We start from the raw sequence: 15,084 nt of genomic DNA on the forward strand, positions 1-15,084 counted from the left end.
AGTCTACCTGATTAATGCTAGCTGATTAATGATTCTGAAGGTCAAACCTATAATACTGCTGCTCCCTACACAAACCTCTAAATGTCTCCCTAGCATCACAGCATCAAATGCAGATGCATTCAGGGCAAACCAATCTGCCCGGTTACTACATAGAGACCCCCAAGTCTCTTTTACACACTCTCTGTTGTAGGCAAAGTAATATCATTCTTTGTCAAACACGATGCCCCCAACTTATTTTAGCCTTTCTTTCTCTTCTACCTATACGACAAATAGAAGTGTAACAGTATTGACAGATGAGTAAGAATTCATGCTGTACACTTGAAGAAATATATGAAAATAAATGAGGATTGAGAAAAGCAGTAAAAAGAGAGTAAGAAAACACATGGTTTATAAAAAAGGGAAAAATTAATTTCATACATTCTATTATCATTTTCATTGTATATTAGTGATGTTATACTCCTGTCAAGAGGTCTCTGTGGTCCCATTGATGGAGCTATTTCTTTCTGGCCCAGTGAGCAAGACATGCCAAAAAGATTGCTACATATCCACCCAAAGAAAGGCACGCTATGAACCATCAATGAATAATTCTTCATAGTTTAACGCCCCTGTGTTCATCTCTGACAGCAAAATCCATTTCTTAGAACAGCTTAGACTTTTATCTGCTTATGTTGGAATTATGGCAGGACAGTAAGAGAACATGTCTCAATGAATAGATTTGGACAACTTGTGAAAAGGAAGGCAGAGTGAGTGATAATCTGGACTGAGAAATTTTTTAAAAAATGAAACTGTGATACAAAAAATACCAAAAGATATCTCTACTTATTACACTCTACACTGGAACTGCTGAACTTGAGAATCAAGATTCTAAAAATAATTTTAAGTGCCTAAATGAACAATAATGATTAATTATGAATATTTTACATGACAAGTTTTTAGTTATAGCCAGTATGTTTGATAGAAGAAGAATTAATACTGACTTCAGAGAAGAATTTGAAAATAGGAGATGCTGCAATAGCTTATTCATCCATCCATCCATTTATCCATCTGTTCATTGACTGATTAGCAAATTCATGTCCAGTGCTGCATGAGCCACTCAGTCTATGAATATGAGAGCTTAGAGGTACATGTGTGGGGGGATGGACAACCTACCATTTCAGATTTACAATGAGAATTTATGGGGTCTCATTAAAAAGAAAAGTAAAAAAGGAGAACAAATAACCATAATTCTTAATATAAAATTTTATTAGGATGGCAAACACATTGCAGTACTTGTATATAAAGTAATCCTAGAAAAGAGTTGGCCATATGCACAAAAATATTTTATATTAAAAATATTTTTAAAAGAAACACTTAAACATGAGAGATAATAGTGAAATATCAGATTTATGGAAATTACTTAGGTTGAGCATGAGAGAAGTAAATTGTAAATGTGCATAAAGTATTCAAATGTATTTTCTAATAAAATCTTGTATAATAAAAATAAAGATAAAATGAGAAAATGTAATTGTTTTATGTGAAGTAGTATTCTGAAAGTCTAGGATTAAAAGATATTAAATTAGACTTTTGAGGCAGAGCAATGTTGAATGCAAACCAGTCTAACTATTTGGGTTGATGTTTGACTTTTCCTAATTACACAAACCTCATGTATATCAGTGAAAATAACAGACTGTGATCTAGTTCTAGAACTGTTACAGAAATCAAAAATCCCTCTCCTTCAGGAATTGGTCTAAGTGTTTTGATGCCTTATCTCTTTATATGTTTGTTTTTGTTTTGTTTTCATCTGTACTTGTTTACTCAAGTGCATCAAATGAAGGAGAAAGTTTAATCAGTACTCAACAATAAAATCCTTCTAGTCATCATAATTATTTGTCATTTAGAGTTTTCATGATAGTGAAATAAGACTCAAGATAATCAATTATAACTACATTTTGGCTTCCACAAAAAAGTTAAAATTTGTCTCATTGGATCCTCAAACAAAAGGAGAAGGACAATGAATGTCAACTCATTATATTCATTGATCACGGGAGACCTAAAGGTCTTACTTACTTAATGCCTTAATCTTTTGTACGGTTCAACAAAATAAAGCAAATCACCAAAGCTGGACATTGACCTGGGAGGTGAGCAGCTTGAATATTATAACATTTTATGTAATGAGTCTTAGAGAACACACCAAGTGGGAGAGAGATAGCTCATAATTCAAACAGTGCCAGCCATACTAAAGACGAAGATATTTTGAGTGTGTAGCCTGATGAGTCATAGACTGTATTATCTAGCACAAGAGCATAGGTCAGAGGCAGGAGGGTCAGGTGTAAGCTTAACTGCCACTTACTAGGATCTCTTTGGGTCAGTTGCTTAATTTCTATGGTCTTATTCTGCCTCCTCTTTAGAATGATGGAGAGCTATTAATGATATTTAAGGTTCTTTTTATCTTCAATATTTTGGGTTACAAGGACACACGGAAGAAAGTGAATTCCATAAGCAAATAAAGATTAGTACATAAGGATTTTCTTTCAGCTTTTTCAAAACAACTATTTTCACACTCTTCAGATGACCCATGTTGACCTTATTTCTCAATATTTTATTTACATAAGCTATTTTAAGTTTTGGGTTTTTTTTTTTTCCTGACCAACTGCACTTCCTTTATCCTGGCTACTTTCATTCTCCCTCCTGTTCCTAACCAGCAACAATATATAGGAATATAATTTCACTTGAGATACAACCCTGTTGTCTGAGCCATAAAAAATTTCTCCATGAAAAAAAATGTTTACATTTCCATTTTTAGGAACTAAGAGGTTCCTACCACTGAAAAAGAACTACTTTAATTGTTATTTTGGATGCCATTTTAGAGGACTAAATTCTGCTTTGAAAAATGGATGGGCAAAATTTAACATTGTAGAGGGGGCAGAAGAACGAGGGGCTAGGGAGTATGAAGAGTGCTGTTGGAGTGAGACACCCTCTTTTGCCAGAGTCACCCATGACACACACCTCCTAGGTGCCATCTTGAGAGGTTTGGGCCTTTGAGATCTTATTCTGATAATGCAGACACGTTGATATAATGATAATCATGGCCTCTTTGGACTTAGCGCTTGACTATATTTCAGTTACTTTTACATATGCTATCTTTGTGCCATGACTCAGAAAGGTGGTATTACTTTCCCCATTTTACTAATAAAAATCTGAAGCAATGTAAATGGTGAGCTAGATTTTAAGTCCAAATATATGCATCCAAATTTTTCTTGCAAAAATCATGCCTATGTAACTTTTGAAACTAGACTAGCAACTTCTCTGTTCTTTTCTCATCTGTAAAAATAAAGACATTTAGTCCCTAACTTGCAATTAAAAATGAAATGGTGATCAGTAACTGAACTAACAAGCAAAACAGAGACAGACTCACAGATAAAGAGCACGATGACAGGTTAGGGGCGGGGAGGTTGGGAGTGGAGGGACTGAGGAAAAAGGAAAAAGGACTCAGGGTCATGGACAACAGTGCAGTGATTTTGAGAGGAAGAGTGTATAAAGGGACTAAACAATAATGGAAAAATACAATAAAATATTTTTAAAAATGAAATGGTGCATATGAAAGTATTGATTCAAGGTACAGACTTAATAGCTCAATAAACAGAGTCCCTGAATTCTAGGTCCAATGGAACATGTCTCACTTTTTATCTTATACTAGCTCCATAAACTATACAAAACATTATTGCCACTTTAAAGATGGAGAAATTGAGGCATATGAAGATTAAGTGGTAAAATACCACTTAATACCTGAGGTCTCACAACAGGTGATGTCAGAGATAGTACTGAACATATACATCCTAAGTCTTAGTCCGGACTTTTTCTATTACTAAGTTGTCTTTACATTTCTTTTTTTTGCCATAAAGATAAATAAACACGGTGGTAAAAAGGCCCAGTACATGGTAGGAACTCCATGACTGTTGGAGCCAAATAAGTCTAGCTTCAACTATATCCTCCCTGTTAACTGTCTGTGTGACTAAGTTACCTAATTTTTTAAGTTTCAGTTTCATATCAATGAAATGGACATAATGAAGATTTTGTTATGGAGTTCTTATAAGAATTAGGTGTAAACTATATAAGTGACACCTACTTGGAACTTAATAAAGAAGAGCTATATTTTTAGTGCATTTATTACTATTTAATTACAACTTATAATTATAGGTGTTTATAATTACTTATCCCTCCTGCGGTGAACAACAGCATAGTGTCTATGATATGCCAGGTGTTGTCCTGGGATGTGGGGCCAAAAAGATGATCAATACTTGGCATTAGGGTGGCATTAGGGATACCCATTAGGGTATCAAGCAATTCTCAGTACTTTCTTATCATATGACATATTGTTGTATTAAATGTACATTACTACTTTTCACAGATTTTTAAGATTTTTAAAATATAGTTTGCTCAATTTTCTCCCTTGAGATAAAAAAGCCAGAATTACCTAGTTCAAATGTTCACAGTGAGTGTGGGGTAATATTCTGCTTTTAGCAGAATATCCTGGACACGTACTAGTGACCACACACCTGCGAACCTCTGAGGCATACAGACAAAAAGGAGGGAGGGCTGGGGGTTCATGTGCTGGGCTCATCATTGTTCTTTTTTAACCTTCCAAATTATTACAGTTATCACTTCTCTAATTATTAGTGTCTCACATGTATAAAATGATTTTATCTTTTTAAAATGCCTTTTATATATTTTATCAAGACATATCAAATGTTCATGTCATGATATTATATTTCAGAGTCAGAATATAACTCTCAGGCATAACACACCTTTTTCAGAAGAGAAGAAAAAAGAGAAATACAGAAATTCATGTTCCTTCTTTTTCCTGGGAAGTTGTAAAGCAACTGGCTGAATTCACTCTAATAACACTTATCAATATTCAGTATAAGACCTTTATGTATCTCATGGTTCTCAGCTATTAATTATAACCATACTTATGAATAACTGGATTAAAAATACTTATTGCTGCTTACCTCAGACCCAACCTTAACTGATGTCCACATTTCACCCATAGAAAGGTGTTTTTTAGCCAAGGCACAAAATGTATTAAATTCTGGAACTCATTTATTTATTCACTCAACAATTTGTTTTGGAGTCTTTACAATGTTCCAAATAAGAAGGATAAAATGTTAGACAAAAAAAAGTTACTGTGAACCTTATAGTCTAATGATGGACACAAATAGAAATAATTCCATAAATAAACATGAAATGATACTTCAGTAAGAGCTGTAAGAGCTCCATGGTTCTATGAAAGCCAATAAAAGGCAGATTTGAGCGCTGACTAGTGTGGCTCAGAGGATTGAGTGTTGGCCTGCGAACCGAAGGGTCATGGGCTCAATTTCCAGTCAGGTCACATGCGTGGGTTGCGGGCCAGGTTCCCAGTAGGGGGTGCATGAGAGGTAACCACACAGTGATGTTTCTCTCCCACTCTTTCTCCCTCCTTTCTCCTCTCTCTCAAAATAAATAAATAAAATCTTTTTTTAGAAAAGGCATATAGTAAGGAGTCGGGAAATGCTTTCAGGGATAATGATTACTGAGTTCAAATCTGGTGAAAAAAGCAGGAGTAACTAGCCAAAACTAGGGAGAATGAAAAAAGGGTCAGAATGACTGGGAAGGAAAGCAAGGAGATGAGGAAGGAGTCAGACCACCCATGGCTTTATATAGGTTATGCTAAATGTTGTCATGTATCCCCTTAAAGCAATGGGAAGCTGTATATGAAGTGTTTTAAGCCAATAGCTTGGCTTGTGTTTGTTTTCTTTTTGTATGTTGAAGGTATAAGATACTTGCTTACATTTATATTTTGAAGAGATTATTCTCTGTACTGTTATGAGACTAGATTGGAAGGGACAAAAAGGTTACTTGAACTGTGGTAGTAAGAAAAAAAAGGATTAAAAAATCTCAGGTTCATAGACTTCTGTCCTCAACATACACATTTCTCCAAATGAAAGAAATGTCAGTTTTGAAAGTCATCTTTTGTGATGTAAACCAAAGAGTCCCATTCATTTTTGGAAATATGGTCACAAATGACAATAGAGAAGTGAAACAATGACCCAACTGCACGTTACATATCTGTCCTTTAGTTTTTAGAACTTAGAAGCTCATAGTCACCACAGTGACTTAATGGGATCATTACCAATGGATAAGGAAATGTCATCTGTTTGCCTCCCCTGACTCCACTTGGACATAGGCCACTGTTTCTAACAAATAGTTTGGAGCCATGCAAGGTTTCAAAGGAAATTGGCCTTTCAGAGGGGCATACAAATAGATAATGCATATTGCCACTATAAAATCTCTAATGAATATTAAGGGTGGCTTTCATTTGTGATGATTGAAATGAACTCATAAATTCTCACTCTAGGATGCGAGAATTTTTTCCTCCCTGTGGAGAGTTTTAATGGATTTGCAGCATTCTGAATGATTTGGCAAGAAATCAGAGGTATCTGCGCAGTCACCCACAAAGGGCACTTAGTTTCTTGCATGTGATAGTCACTGCCACAAAATATTTTCTGTAACAACCTAGAATGATTGATGCAACCCACTGTAATTCATGACAAGATGTCAACTGAAAAACTGGAAAAAGAAGTGTTTAAAGACACCTTAGCTTTAAAGACACATTTGACTTTTAGAGTAGGGTTATTTCCTTTTAGGAAAATAGATAGAGCCGCCACCTGCAAGAAATTTAGATCAGTTGTTTGTGGCAAGGACCATCATATTTTGAGGCCACTGAGAGCCCCTACTGCTCTCTGTATGGAGTAGATTAAACTGTTCCCACACAGTGATAAATATATCACAAAGAGCCATAACAGGAATACAGTATGTTGTAACAGTTAATGGTACAACTTCCAGTTAAAACAATATTCTTTGTGTTTCTTTGGCCAGTTCCCATTTTTTTGTGTGCTATTTTTGATAAGTTAATTTTTCACATTTGCTAAATCAATATCTTTCAAAGTTTTACAGGATTGAAGAGGAAAATTAAAGGCAAGAGGTCCAGGGAGCTTGGCTAGCTGTGTGGGCCTGCTTAACATTCTGAAAAGTACAAAAATAATCTATGAACACAGCAGATGAGGGTTAAGATTAAAAATATTGAAAGCTCTAAATTTTCTGTATACTTGGAAGGAAAATGAAGAAATAACCCAAAGCAGCAATTATCCAAAAGGCATTCAGATTTTACCGTGGAATGCGGCAGAGAATCTCTTCAGAGAAAGTAATTTTTAATGCTAGATGTTTAACACTTGAGGTAAAAAGAGTGCAGGTAATTTTGTTCTGTTGGAGGAGTGTATTCCTTTGTGGAATGAATCTATGATCCTGCTACACATTTCAGGAGTTAGATACTCTGGAGGACATTAATCCAAATGTTCTGCATCCTTTTTATATGAAGAAATTATTACTGTAATTTAAGACACTGAATTCTTCATTGACACTGGATAGCAGAGCTTGTTCAGGGCAGTGGGGGGAATTTTTCTGAGTGTAGACTTGACTCCCAATTGGGCTTCCCTTGAATGGGAAAGTTCTTCATTTTTGACGATGCTAGATGGAGGACAAAGCAGATGGTGTAGGTTATAATTGCCTTAGCTGTAGAATAGATAGATAGGACCAGATGAAAATAAGACCTTTCTCAGGGATAATATTGAATCAACTTTGTGAAGGAATTAATAGCAGTTGTGGATTATATTAAGCCATCATTTGGGTGGATAGGAGGACCTGACTCCCATGAAAATACTTTCAAGCTCAGAGTCTTATATTTTAAGCGGTAAAATGGTGAATAACTTTCATTACCCCCTTTTGCAATAACTAGACAATAGACAATGTGCAGTGTTCTTCTGACTTGGATGTCTTTCCATTGCACATTTATTACTATGGTGCTTAGATGTGAAAGGTTGACATACATAGTTCTATTTATGAAGGAGAATTAGAGAGTTCATTCTACATGAAAATCAGAGGCTTTTGGAAGCCTGAAATTTTAAAGGAAAGAAATGATATTAGAAAAAAGAATTACAGCACATCTGATGATCCCCCAAAAAGCAATCTCTGTTTCACAATTTTGTTAGAATAATATTATGTTACAATACAGATTTGTCAATGTGTGATTCCATGAACCAACAGAATCAACTGAAGCATTTGTTACTAAGGTGTGCCTACTCCAGACTTACCAAATCAGAAATTCTAGAATGGATGTTCTTTTATAAGCTCTTTAGGTGATTTTTTATGCTCACTAAAGTTTGAGAATCACCTCTTAATCAAAGAGAACAATTCATTATTCCTTAATTTTTCAAATTTATCTTCACCTATCCAGAAATCTTCTTGAGATCTCTCTCTCTCTCTCTCATTCTTTCTCTCTCTCTCTCTCTCTATACACACACACACACACACACACACATACAGAGAGAGAGATAAAGCAGGGACTATAGATAGATAGATAGATAGATAGATAGATAGATAGATAGATGATAGATAGATAGATGTATATATAGATATAGTCCCTGCTTTAGGGCCAAGCTGGGATTTTAGTGAACGTCTGAATTCTATTCCTATGAGACAGTCAAGTCACCTTAGGGACCTCATGCTAATCTCACAGCAAAGAGATGCACGAGGCAGTCCTTGGGGATTCTCACGACTAAGGTTCTTATGATCAACCTCTGTGAAAGTGTGCAGAGCTTCTAATGGGTGCAGCTGATAAATCCCCAGAGGCTGTTTTGTGCTTTCCAAACTGACTTGGTCAAAAATCCCATCACAGAGTGTTTGGGGCTTTTGATAAATCACGGAGTAGAAAAATCCCCAGACAAACTACCAGGCCACTGGAAGATATATCTTCCAGACTTTAAAAATGCTTTTGAATATAAATAGCACTTATGATTAAAATAACATAATCATTTTCTTAGTAACTGTGAAAATAGAATCTGACTTTCTATAGTGGGTCATTGTCGAGTTCTTTCAAGCTTAACAACCAAGCTGGACTGAAATCCATTCATCTGACTCATTTGTGAAAATTTCTCCAATTTATGGGTATCATTTATTTTCTGTGCTTCAGTTTTTCAACCCTCTCCTTTGCTAACTCCTCCTTATTGGTAAGGATGTTTTAGTGGATTGTCTTCCGGTAGTTCTAGCAGGCATGGAACTCCCTGACAACACTCTTGTATGAGCTCAGACCCCTAATACAGCATTCTACCTCATCACTAAGGAACAAAAGTCATCCCTTTTGTCTGAGAGTCAATGACAATTCCAAATTTTGATAATTATGCAGCTCAATTACTTTAGTAAGAGTTCCAAATATAACTTGACTACGTATGCTAGATCCTAACATAGTTGAACCAAGATGATGTGTTTGAAAGGGATCTCAAGGCAGCATGTATATGTATATATGTGCATTTCTGTATATCAGATAACATTAACCTAACTAAAAAATATGTGAAAAAAGTTTCATTTGATTCACCGTAACCAAACTTCTGCTTTTATCTTTATTTTAAACCAGTTTTAAATGTCTTCATGTGGTGGTAGCCATATAGGATGCAATAGGTTTTTAAAAAATATTCCTTTAAATATCAGAATAGGTTGTGGAAAATGAAGATCATTGGTATTAAATGGGGAAAAAAACTCTAATGATTTTGAGATATTTCTGTAAAAAGGCTTTTTGAAATTTAGTACTTACCTTCTGTAATGTGCTCTTCCTAACAGCCTGCAACCCGTGGATATCCTTACTCACCACAGTTAGTAAGTATGATGGTTGTACTTATTGTACATTAACTTAGTTGAAATGAAAGTGATCAAAAGTCTCTCTTAACTAAAGTACAACTGACTTTAAATTCAATCATAGGAACTGCAGTGCAAGTGTGGTACAAATGCTGGGCAAATTGTTAGAAAGATAAGATCAAGTCTTTACCAGTAACAAAAACAGAACTAATTAGAAAGTCAGTTAGTATATATGAAATTGGAAATTAATAAACTATGATATGTCTCTTTTCTTTCTTTCTATTGTCTAGTCACATGCCCCACTCCCCACCCCACTGGCAAGGAGACAGCACATTGGCTTTCCTTTTGAAATTATACCTATCAACCAATTACCAAGATGTATTAAATCCCTAGTATTCACAAAACATTCTTGCATTTTAAGTGTGGCTAGCATTGCACTTGCCATGATGTTTAGAAGTTTATGCACCATGGTAAAAGGGGAAGGCCATTAAGCTTTTAAGGGAGAAACCCGGAGTTTAAAGTTGGAATCCATGGCACACATAATCACATTATTGTCTGATGCCCAGTTCCTCCTTCTGTGCAGCAGGAAAAATAGAGCTTCTCTCTCAGGTTTATTGTTAGGAAAGTAAGAACCAATGTGAAAAGGAAAGAAATACACTTTATTTATTTATTTATTTACTTATTTATTTATTTAAAATCCTCACCTAAAGATATGTTTTATTGACTTTATAGAGAGCTAAAGACAGAGAGACACTAATGTGAGAGAGAAATATCTATTAGTTGCCTCTGGTACACACCCAGGCTGGGGAATCAAACCCACAGCCTAGATATGTTCCCTGACCAAGGATCTAATTCTCAACCTTTTGGTGCATGAGATGATGCTCCTACCAACTGAACCCCCCTGACCGGGGTGAAATATACATATTTTAGAAAGCTGCATCTAAAAACCAGGTACAAATGAAGCACTTTGTTGAGCCCTTTGATTTGCTTTTGAACTTTAATATTGTCTCTAAACTTCTCCGTATAGCTCCTGGTGTAAATATTATCAATAGAATAATGAATATAGGCATTTTCCATACACCTTGAGAAGTTCTGCTCAAATGGCTCTCTTATCAGCTTTACATGTTCTCTGGGTGTCTCTTTGGTGTCCCTCACCACGCAATTTCAATTACTTCTCCAGTGGCTTCTCAGTCTCTTCAAAGTCTGGTAAGAGTGTGCTTGCTACAACTTCTCCAGGGTTGATTTTGAGTTACCCTCCTCTGCTTTCAATTTCCTCCCCTGGCCGTTACTGAAAAATCATCTTTTGGGGTCTTAGGAGGAAGTGACAGTATACTGAGTCCTTTGAAAAGAATTATAAAATACATAGACAGTGGGAAAAGAAAGAGACTAGAAGAAGGGAAAAAGGAGAAAAGAGAGGAGGTGGTACATTCTCTAGTGATAAAATCGGAGTTTATCCATACAGCTGACTACCACAGAAATGAGTGGGGGAGCTTTTGGCTTGCAGTTTTCTCCCTAATTTGCTTGTGAGTTTTATTCGGTATGAAGTGTTTGGCCATGTGGCATAGTGGAGTCAGACAGGCCTGGGTTCAAACAGGCCTTTACTGCTTGTTAGCTTTTTCACTTTAGGTAACTTAAGTACTTTGTGCCTCCTTTTCTTATTTGTAAAAGAGGAGACAGTAACATTTTATTTGATTGTTAAGAAAATTAAATGAGATGCAGTGTTCTATAGCAGGTTATCAATAATGTTAGTTTCCTCTTGCAAGAAATCGCCCCTCTTGTCCAATTCTATACTTTATTAATAAACTAGACTATGTGAGGAAAGAAATAGTGGCCTCTTAATTTATAAGCTATATTCTAAAAAATATAAGCTATATTCTGTCTGTCTGAGGTCTGTCCAGAAGGTATCCAGCCACATAATATGAAAAAAAGAGACATTTATTGAAGAAGGTACAAGGAACAGAAACATTGTACATAGGACAACGATACCTCAGTCCTCTTCAAAGTAGACACCTTGGGACTGCACACAGTTCCCCTAGTCGCCATCAGCTGCCCCATCATATTTTCCTGAATCTCATCAGTGGTCTGAAATCCTTCCCTTTCAAAGGTGATTTTAGTTTTGGGAAAAGTCATAAGTCACAAGGTGCCAAATCTGGGCTGTCAGGAGGCTGAGTCACCTGTGTGATTTGATGTTTTGCCAAAAAACCCTGCATGAGACTGATGCCTGAGGGGCACGTTGTCATAATGATGCTGCCAATCACTAGTGGCTCATAGCTGCAGCCTTCTGAATCATCCGAATAGTTTTCGTGGACGAGTGTTCAAGCTTAATGCAAAATTTGATGCAGATTTGTCGCTCTACTCGCTCACTCATTTTGAATGCAACGGCCACATAGTGCACATGCTCACTCAGTGGTGTCTTCCACCCCCCCAGCCCCCACCGCCACCAACTAGTATAGTGAAGTTGTCATAGTTCACTGTTCAAGCTTGCTCATTCCAGTTCACTCTCCTTGGCTGCCAGATTACACTAATGTCACAAAAACTTTTATTATATTAAAAATGGTTGCAATTTTTCCAGACAGACTTTGTATATCCATTTAACTTTTCTTTCAAGTCAGTATTTTGAAGACATCTAAGTTCTTCTCTGTGATTATCTAATTTGAAATCATTTGCATGGATTCAGAACTAGCCATCTTCTTCCTTCTAAAGTCATAATAGTTTATACAAATCAGACATGGTTTACTGTGGAGATTTTTTTTTTTTAATGTTAGGCACATAGTAGAACTAAAATATGGTGTTTGGAAGAAAGAGTGGAAAAAAATTAATGAATACCAGTAGGTAAGAATACCTAACTCAAACACTCCATTAGATATAGGATATGTTTGGTTTACTTTTGTTACTATTCTAAATTGTGACTATATTACTCATTCAGTCTTTTCCTATTTTGGTAATTGTACCACTACTGTAGCACTACTTACACAAATGTCATTTGCAGAGAGACAGGGCACTCTTCAATCAGTATCCGTGTTCACAATCCCTCCCGAATATTTTATATCTGTTCTTCCTTAGAGAAAATGTGTTTTGAAGGGTAAAAAACTTTCATACAGTACGAATTAAGGCCTCCAATGTCTCTTAAATGTTATTTTGTGGAAATCACTAAGTACAGAACTCCTGTTGTTTGTGTAACCACAGTTCCTGGTGGAAGACATTCACATGAACGTAGTATGGTGCTACATATGCACCACAAACGTAGAGACTTGCTCTGGACCCAGTGCTGCCTTAGCTATCTTGGTTTCCTTAAATCAAGCCTCTTCATCTCTTCAAGGTTTAACTTTCCCAAATTAATTGTATAATTTTAAGTATCAATGTCCAAGACCTCTGAATACTAAATTGTACAAATAAGTTTTTCATGTCTATTTAGGAATAATCCCATTGACTTTTAAATTTATGATACTGTGTACTTCATGTATAAAACAAAGAGAAGTCATTTTAATTTCTCCTTCAATATAATACAATTAAAAACACATATTTTACACTTTCAGTTATGTCATAGAATAGTAGTTTTGTGACATTGTCAGTTAAAGTTTTTAGTAAATTAGATGAAAGATATATTGAGCCATGTTTTACACCCATTCAATTTACTCATTTATGTAAGTACAACATGTTGTGTCTCAGGAGGCAGTGGGAAAATTTCAGACTGTGAAGCAGAATGCCCAACAGTGTCTTCTTGCTCTCTAGTGATTTCTGTCACTTCGATAAAGAGATATCAATTGTAAAATGTGTGTTAGTGCATTTATGTTGCTTGAAATACTGAAAACATATTTGTCTTCTGTATTTATAATAGAATCTATTTAAACTATTTAAGATTAGAAACATTCAATGAGTATATAGACTTGGAGTGTCAGAAGTTTAATGCCACCTACACCTGTTAGAGAGAAGCCATTTGCTTGCATGAAAGTTGCCAATTATCATCACAGTTCATGACATTTCTAGGAAATACAGTTAATAGAAGTAACAGCTATCCTCTAGCATCCTTAGTATTGATCCAAGTTATAGCATGTTTCTTAACAAGTTTTTTACTTGCATAGGAATAGACATTCCGATACTGATATAAACTGTTTTTTCCAATTAAGATAAAAATTAGGGAAAATAATTCTGGGAACTCAAATACTTGATACTGGAAAGCTAATTATATTCATTATATGGTTATGAGATTTTAAACTTATTTTTTAAATTAACATCAGACTATCAATATCAAAATAATTCTAATTGTTTGTATCATAGTATTTGTACTGTCATTGTTTATTGTGATGGTCCCGCCACTACATAAGGTGGTATGGTAAGATTGAATTTAAAAGTATGCCCCTTTCTTTGTCCAGGTAACATTATGCAAGCCAGAGAACTCTCATATAATATTTTGGACCAAACTGAGAGGAGAAGAAGTGTGATCTTTTCTCCATATTTTTGTTTGTTTCATAGGTGAGGAGACACTGAGGAAATAGAGTGGTCAATAAGCTTTGGAAGTTTTGCGAATTTTCCCCCATTCTGAATCTCCAATGTATGCTCCTTATTCCAGTCGTAGCCTTTTATCTGACACACAAATCCGGTCATGCTGCTCTCTTGCTTTGGCAACAGTTCTTCCATAGTTCCCATTGCATACAAACCTTTACTCTCAGTAAATTTAATCACACTATTTATTGTGGTATATTAGTTTACCAGGGAAACAATAATAAAGTGCACAAACTGGGTAGCTTAACACAACAGTTATTATCTCATAGCTTTGGAGGTTAGAAGTCCAAAATCAAGGTACTAGCAGGGCCATGCTATGTCTGAAGCCTCTAGAGAAGAGTCCTTCCTTGCTTTTTCCAGTTTCTGGTATCTCCAAGTTTTCTGTGGCTTGTGACAGCATGACTCTAATTTCTTTTGCCATTTTTTCACAGGCTATCCTCTCCCTTTCTATTTCTACATCGTCTTCCCTCTGGGATGTGTGTATCCAAATTTCTTTATTTTAAGGAAACCAGTCAAATTGGATTAAAGTTCACCCTACTCCAGGAAAATCTCATCTTAACTAATTACATCTGTAACAACCCTATTTCCAAATAAGGTCACATTCTGAGGTACTTACAGGGGTCAGGACTTTCAACCATTATATATAGCTTCCAAATCCTTCATAGCCTGGCCTTAAACCAACGGCCATCTTCATCATCTGTCTTTCTTCTTGTTTACCATACACATTGGCTGTATGAAGTTACTCTTCACTTCCAGACCATACCAAACACTCTCATGTCTCTGGTCCTATTACATGCTCTTCTTGTGGCTGGAATGTCCCTGTTGTTTCCCTTTCCACCTGGCAAATCCCTATTTAACTCACTATTACCTCAAGTATCA

Source organism: Pteronotus mesoamericanus, unplaced genomic scaffold (assembly GCF_021234165.1).
Source record: "Pteronotus mesoamericanus isolate MK-2021 breed Mesoamerican mustached bat unplaced genomic scaffold, CSHL_Meso_final contig_82, whole genome shotgun sequence".
In the NCBI taxonomy this organism is placed as follows: Eukaryota; Metazoa; Chordata; class Mammalia; order Chiroptera; family Mormoopidae; genus Pteronotus; species Pteronotus mesoamericanus.